The sequence below is a fragment of the Leucoraja erinacea genome, chromosome 7 (genome assembly GCF_028641065.1).
Source record: "Leucoraja erinacea ecotype New England chromosome 7, Leri_hhj_1, whole genome shotgun sequence".
NCBI lineage: Eukaryota > Metazoa > Chordata > Chondrichthyes > Rajiformes > Rajidae > Leucoraja > Leucoraja erinaceus.
In genome coordinates this window covers 32,535,776-32,543,310 of record NC_073383.1, presented here as the reverse complement: position 1 = coordinate 32,543,310, position 7,535 = coordinate 32,535,776, and the positions used below count along the sequence as shown (strand labels likewise).

At 42.9% G+C, this 7,535-nt stretch overlaps 1 long non-coding RNA gene across 1 annotated transcript; it reads right to left on the bottom strand.

The window, feature by feature from the left end:
- Window positions 1-1,756: 1,756 nt before the first annotated feature.
- Window positions 1,757-4,737, bottom strand: LOC129698841 (uncharacterized). Its single transcript, XR_008723736.1, has 3 exons — window positions 4,554-4,737; window positions 4,293-4,447; window positions 1,757-2,728 (listed from the first exon to the last, which is right to left on the bottom strand). It is a non-coding gene; the product is annotated as an uncharacterized LOC129698841 (long non-coding RNA).
- Between the last annotated feature and the right edge of the window lie 2,798 nt (window positions 4,738-7,535).

Genomic DNA, 7,535 nt, shown 5'->3' with positions numbered 1-7,535 from the left:
TTACTGGCTCTGGCAGAACAATTCCACATCATTTTCCCTAGATATTTAAACCAACATCTGCAGTTCTTTCCTACACAATAAAGTCTGTGCCCATTGCTCTAACTGATGGCTGTCTGAAGTAGGGTCTCGATCTGAAACATTAGAAACGTCAGTAATTCCTTTTCTCCAGTGATGATGTCTGACCCGCTGAGTTACTCCAGCTTTTTGTGTCTATCTTCAGTTTAAACCGGCATCTGCAGTTCCTTCCCACACATGATGGTTGTAAAGGTTGAATCTGATGCAAACGGTTTCTTCTGAAATAAGTAAAATGCGTGGGAGGATACGCTGTCAGTAAAACCATGCCCAGGCAACCCACATCCACCTCTGCTCTAAAGTTGCTCGTAGGCAGGGCACCTCTCTGAAGAGGAGCAGAGTGTGAGAAAGAGAACAGCTGGAGAATAGAATACAGCCCTGAATAAGGTATAGCTGGAATTTTTTTTAATCCACCATTCAACCATCTGGTTTTTTCCAGAGATCTTAAGTTTCCTCCCACACTCCAAAGACGTACAGGGTTTGTAAGTTAATTGGCTTGGTAAATATAAAAATTGTTCCTAGCGTTAATGTGCAGGGATCACTGGTTGGCACAGACCCGGTGGGCCGAAGAGCCTGTTCCCACATTGTATCTCTAAACTAAACACGAATGTACATTTTTTTAGGACGATGAGGGGAAATTTCTTTAGTCGGAGGGTGGTGAATCTGTGGAATTCTTTGCCCCAGATGGCTATGGAGGCTGTGAGTGGATATATTTGTCAGAGATAGATAGATTCTTGATTAGTACAGGTGTCAGAGGTTATGGGGAGAAGGCAAAATGGGGTTAGGAGCGAGATAGATCAGTCATGATTGAATGGCGGAGTAGACTTGATGGGCTAAACAGCCTCATTCTATTCCTATACATTATGACAGTCATAACCTGACTAATAATGTGCAGTTTCAAAGATGTTGATAGCATTTCTAAATATTCCCATTTATCACAAAACAATGGCCCAATCTCCTCATATATTTTGGGAGGTGGAGATGGTGCCTGATGAACTAGAAAGTGAATCACAAATTGAATTGGATTCCAAGTTATGGAATGAAACAGTACAAATGTTGGCAGCTTTCCCAAGGGATTTCAAGGCAGCAGTAGACTTGCTAAAGTGATCAAAATTGATTAATAAATGAAGGCAATAAATGAAGGCAAGTTGTAATGGAGTGGCCTTTTAGGACTGTGTCACTAATGTGTGTCGTATCATAGACAGTGAAGATTGTTATCAAAAATAACATCAGGATCTAAATCAGTTGGGCAAATGGTCTGAGCAATAGTTAATGGAGTTTAATCCAGAAAAGTGTTCATATTTTTGAAGATATTTTTTGGGGATATGGCTGGTTAAATGGACAATGGCAGTGGTATATTTAGAACTTCAGAAGGTATGTGATTAGTGTAGTATACTGCTGGTTATTGAGAATTGGCTGACAGGCAGAAACCAAGGATTGGGAATAAATACGTGGGTAACACACAAACCCTGATTATTCAGTCTTCTTCAACTAGTTGGATGAGGAAGCCAAATATCCCAATTCTAATTTTACTGATGATAAAAAACTTGGAAAATGTTTGAGCAGTGAGAAGGATGTAAAGAGGTTTTAAAGGGATAGAAACAAGGTGAGTGTGTGGGCCAGAACATAACAGAAGGAATATAATATGGCAATGTGAAGTCATCTACTGTGGCACACAAAACAAGTTTAAATTGCTTTATTGTTGTGTGCACTGAGATACAGTGAAAAGCTTTTGTTTGCATGCTATGCAATTAAATCAGGTAATACTGTACATAAATACAATCAAGTCATACACAAGCACAATAGGTAGAGAGAGGAGAAACATGCATAGTGCAGCATACAATTTCTCAACATTGTAGCATAATCATTTCTGAGAAAAAGTCCAATGTTCACAATGATGTTGGTTGGAAATTAGGAAATGTATCCTAGCTTCTGGAAGGACCGTTCAGAATTCAAATAATGGGAAGAAGCTGTTCCCATCTGAAGGTACACGCTTTCAAGCTTTTATATCCTCTTTGTGGTGGAAGCAGGGAAAAGTGGAAATGACAAGAATGGAAAAGGTCTTTGATTATGTTGGCTGTTTTCCCAAAGGAGTGAAGTGTAGATGTAGTCAATGGTGGGATGGCTGGTCTGTGTGCTGGAGTGATCCACAACTCTGCAATTTCTTGAGGTCTTGGGCAAAGCTGTTCCCAAACCAAGCTGTGATACAAGCCGGCAGTACGTTTTCTACAGTTCAACTGTAGAATTTGGTAAGAGTCTTTAAATTAATGTAAAATATCCTTGTCTTCCGAGGAAGTAGAAACGATGGTATGTTTTTGGTGATGATCGAATTCAGTGGCTCATATTATTTCCTTCATCTAAATCCATTCTGTGCTTTAACCCAATAAGGCGGTTTCAATTATGTCAATGTACAAATTGGAAGTCTGGATCAATATCCTGGTGATTCCGGGCTACCATCATCATAATGAGCTGCCCGATGGTACTGCAGACTGCTGTTGTGGTGATCTGGAGGATGAAGCATACCACCGCCATCTTGCTGGAGGGAGGAATAAGAAGCAGGATCCATCCATTCCTTTCTGGAAACTTGAGGTTATTTTCAACATGGCATCCATCTTTAATGGTTAGGGCAGTGCCTCATACTCTGGATCGAACCCAGCTGTGAAAGATAGAATAGTTTATGGGCCATTCCTTGGAAAGTGAACCAAATGTCACAGGTGATCAGATGGCATCACATAAAGTAATACATTCAAAAATTATTGTAAGATTAATCTTATTCATTGCTATTTTCCTACCTACAGAAATAGAATGCATGTCTGCTAAACATATGAACATTCTAGCTTTTTAAAATTCACAGGGTTTGCAAGATAAAACGGAGTTATGAAAAAAATGTTTCCGTGTAAGGTCACACACGTGACCAGTCTGATTTGACCTCTGACCCTAAACAAACATTGTCAGCATAACATAAAACATTTTCTTGATAAGCGTGAAAAAAAATGACCAAGATGCCCCATCTAAACTAGTCCAATTTGCTTGCATTTAGCCCATATGCCTCTAAACCTTTCTAATGCATGTACCTGTCCACATATCTTTTAAACCATAGGTTGTAGCTGAGAGGGGATAAAGTAATAGGGAACTGAGGGTAGTAATAGGTAACTTAGAGAATGGATGGTATAAAGAACGAGCTGCCAGGGAAAGTATTTGAGGGACAATAACAATATTTCAAAGATACTTGGACAGGCACATGGATAGAAAATATTTAGAGGGATATGAACCAAACGCAAGTAATGAGACCAGTTTAGATCTTGGTTGATAGGGTTAAGTTGGGCCAAAGGGCCTATTACTGTGCTGCTTGATTCGTTAGAAAGTATTGTTAGCTGGTGCACAATTATAAACGTAATAGATTATTGCTATGGAAAGACACTCTGGCACAATTTAGATGTACAAAATCAAGAAGTTTCTGGTCTGGCCTTGCTCGTGAAATATCAGATGCAGCCAATTAAAAAACGCAGTTTGGTTCCTAAAGTCATGCGTTCATTGAGCACAAATCTACTAAAGCAACAGGTTTCATGAAAGATATCTCAAAAGATTACGGATTGTTCTTTAATCAACATTCATTATGATGTTTCTCTCTTCAGTGATGTTTCCTGATGGACTGAATTTTCCAGCATTTTGTTTTCTTATTTCCAACATTTGCCATTTTTTGTTCAAATTTACCTCTAATATCCCCTGCTAGTGCTAGACTAACAGACTGAAGATGGGTCACAACCCACAATGTTGGCTGACCTTGGAGGTTTACATGATCCATTGAGCAACACATTTTGTTTTTTGATCAAGATTCCAGCATCTGCAGATTCCCGTGGCTCCAAATTACCGTGTACAGTTACTTGACATTTAATGATTGGGGCCAGCTGTAAAATAAAGACCTTTGATGCCTGCAACTTGCATTTATGTAATTGAGATCTTCAAGAGAATGTCAGCTTGTGTACAATTGTTTCACACAAACCATGTTGTGTTAAGTTGTATGATACCTACACCCAGCCTGAATTACAACTCCCAGCCCGAACTTTGCATCTTTTGTGACGAAGCACTACAAATAAATAAATAGGACATCCAGACAAAATAAATGCAAATGGCAGGCTTGGGGAATACATTTTTTCTGGGTTTTTTTTTTTTAAAAGACTGTCAGTGAGGAATAAACTACTCTTTTTGGTTGCTCTTACCAGAGGCTTTGTTGGAATGAGTGAGGGAACATTGCAGATGCTCTGGATCTCCTCGGGCAAGACGGCAACTGTCAGTGTGCAGATTGGCCAGGTTAAGCTCATTGGTCCTCAGATGGTCCATGGTAGCCTAGGTCTGAGAGCATGGGTCCATCAATCTTTAATAAAGAAAAAAGTTTAAAAACAAAATCAACAGTAAAGGCATCTAAATTAAACATTTTTTTAATTGAAAATCTCTTCTTCAATGTAAATGTTAACACTTACATAGACGACTGGTGACTTTGGCTTGCCCAAGACAGCATAGAAGGAGGGTTGAGGAGGAAGGTTACTGGGAGTGGAGGTCCTCCGTATCCGTTGGTGAAATAGGAGACAGACAGAGGCAAGGGCACAAGAGAATCAGTGAATTAGTTTAGTTTAGAGATACAGTGCAAAAACAGAGTCTATACCGTACAGTTCCCTGTACACATCAACACTATCAAGCACAGTAGGAGCAATTTATAATTTTTACCATACCCAATTAACCTACAACCCTGTACACCTTGAGTGTGGGAGTCAACCAAAGATCTCAGATAAAACCGACAAAGGTCACGGGGGGGACGAACCAATTCCATAGAGAGCACCTGTAGTCAGGATCGACTACGTAGTCAGCACCTGTGGCCGCTCTACCCCCTGGCTCATTGCTGGCAGTCATCTCGGAGTAGGTCACCGAAGTCTGCAGGAAGACATCTCGGTGGTTCCCCACGCCGGTTCCTCCTTTGTTCTCAGTGGCGCGTCCAACCGACCGTCAACCCATCCTCGACCCCCAGCCCAACATCCTCATCTACTGTCTAAACCTGAGAGCTGGGTCTTTTCCTCATTATTGTCTCACCACACCATTGAAGGAATCTGCACAAAGTGCTTCGCCAAAAAGGCAGCTATCATCAGAAAGATGATGCAGGAACCAGGGAACTATCCCCTCCAGGTTTAAAACAGCTTTTCGTCAAGCTCGAACCACATTGCAGAACCTCAACTCAATCAAGGCGAAAAAAAGCTCAATCTCTTCCCCTCTTTGCTCTCCCACGGTCGGGGGGCCTCAAGCCTTCCGGTGACGGGACGATCTTGACTACTGTAGCCGGCGATCCAGCTCCTCACATCAGGGGGAATGTCAGCTCCCCCGCGCCGGTGATCGGACCCCGGGTCGAGCCTCTGTGTCGTTGGACCTTCCCGACTCGGCCTCTTCCGAGACTGCAAGCTCGAGGTAAGTTCGCAGGCTGCTGATGGAGTGATCCCAGGCAAGGGATCGGCTCCGATGTTAAGTCCACACACTGCGGTGGGGCACAAAGTCAGTCCGAGGAGACCTCCAGCTCCATCGATGTTAGGCTGCAGAGCGACTGGAGATACGACCCGGAAACCAATCGCATCTCTGGCAAGGTAAGAAACTGAAAAAAAGTTTCCCCGATCCCCTCCCCCCCTACATAAAACAAGCCGGAGAACATTTACACAAACATTTGACTGTGCTTTGGAGTGAATAATACTGTGGGATCATAATTAGTTAAATTGAATTGGTCCAATAATTTCATAAATGAGATGTACCTGGTCCAGACAAATGTATCATGATCAGTCACTACAACAGCAAGTTATGCTTGCATCAAACAAGAACCAGCTTCCAAGATTATTGTGGTCATCCTACTAATCATCCTTTTACCATCACCATTTTTTTTGCCACTTATTGAAGGTTCAAATGCCTATTCCAAACATGCTTCCAAACTTAGCGCTACAAATACATTTGGGTGTGGGTCCTGTCCTGTGACAAGGAAAGGCTTCATTACCAGATACCTTGGCTTTCAGTTGTCGCGTTCTGCATTTGTCAAAACTACCAATGGCACTTGCTCCTCTTCATCTTCTCTCCGACCTCCGGCACCCACCGAGGGCTCGTCTTCGTCCAACCTCCAGAACCCATAGTGGGCCCGTCTTCAGCTACCGAATCTTCTCTTGGACAGCACACCTTGCTCTCTTTAACATCCTCACGTGTGTTTTCCCAACAACAAGCAGCTTCAGTTATGAAGTTCATGATAGCCTGTTTGGTCCTGGCTGGGTCTTTTCCTCATCATCACTGGTGCTTTCTTTTCTTCAGTGTTGAATTGGTGATGACTCCATAATCTGTCAAAAAGATGCATCATTCCTGGAGGTTCTGCCCTGCTAGCAGTGTCCTCCCCGAGCTGGTCAGGCTATTTGACATCTTTCTTCTGGTTTTGCCCTTCTGGTGAATCCAATAACAATGCAATAAAATTCTCAATCGACGTTAGCTCCAGCTTCTTCTGGTGAGTGGCGATACCTTGGGTTTCCCAGACACAATCTGTAGTAGGGTTCTGATGCTCCTGTTCCTCCCATGTATGTTCCTCATTTTGTCCAGTATTGACAAGTTCTGTCCTGTGACATAGATAGGCTTCATTACAAGAGATCCCTTGGGTTTCAGTTGTTGCATTCTGCATTTGATGTAGCTACCGTTGGCAGTTGCTCCTCTTCGTCTTCTCTTTGACCTCCGGAACCCACCGAGGGCCCGTCTTCAGGTGTTGAATCGTTGCTGGGACGGCTCCGTCCGTCTTCCTCGCTCCCTGAGGGCCCAGCTGACTCTCTTTATCCGTCTCACTTGGGTGACGAAATTAGGTAATTTCATGTAACTATCATTGCCACTTGCTCCTCTTCTTCACCTTCTTTCCGGTTACCACCACGGGACAAGTCCAACATCCGGCACCCACCGCGGGCCCGTCTTCAGCTGCCAAATCCTCTCTTGGGGGGCACACCTTGATCTCTTTAACATATTCGCTTGTGATTACCACCAACAAGCAGCTTCAGTTATGATGCTCATGCTCTCCCATTTGGTCCTGGATGGGACTTTTCCTCCTCGTCATCAATGCTATTTTCTTTTGTTCAGTTATAAATTGGTGATGGGTCCATCTTCAGTCAAAAAGATGCATCATTCCTGGAGATTCTGCCCTGCTAGCAGAGTCCTCCCCAATCTGGTCAGTCTATTTGACATCTTTCCTCTGGCTTTGCCCTGATGGTGATTCCAATGAAACTGCAAAGAGACCAGCTGGGTTCTCAATCATCGTTAACTCCAGCTACTTCTGGTCAGTTGTGATGCCTTGATTTTCACCAATGACAATCCGTTGTGGAGTTCTGATGCTCCTGTTCCTCCCACATTTTGTCCAGTGATGATTTTGGTGTGGGTTCTGTCCTGTGACAAATATAGACTTCATTACCAGA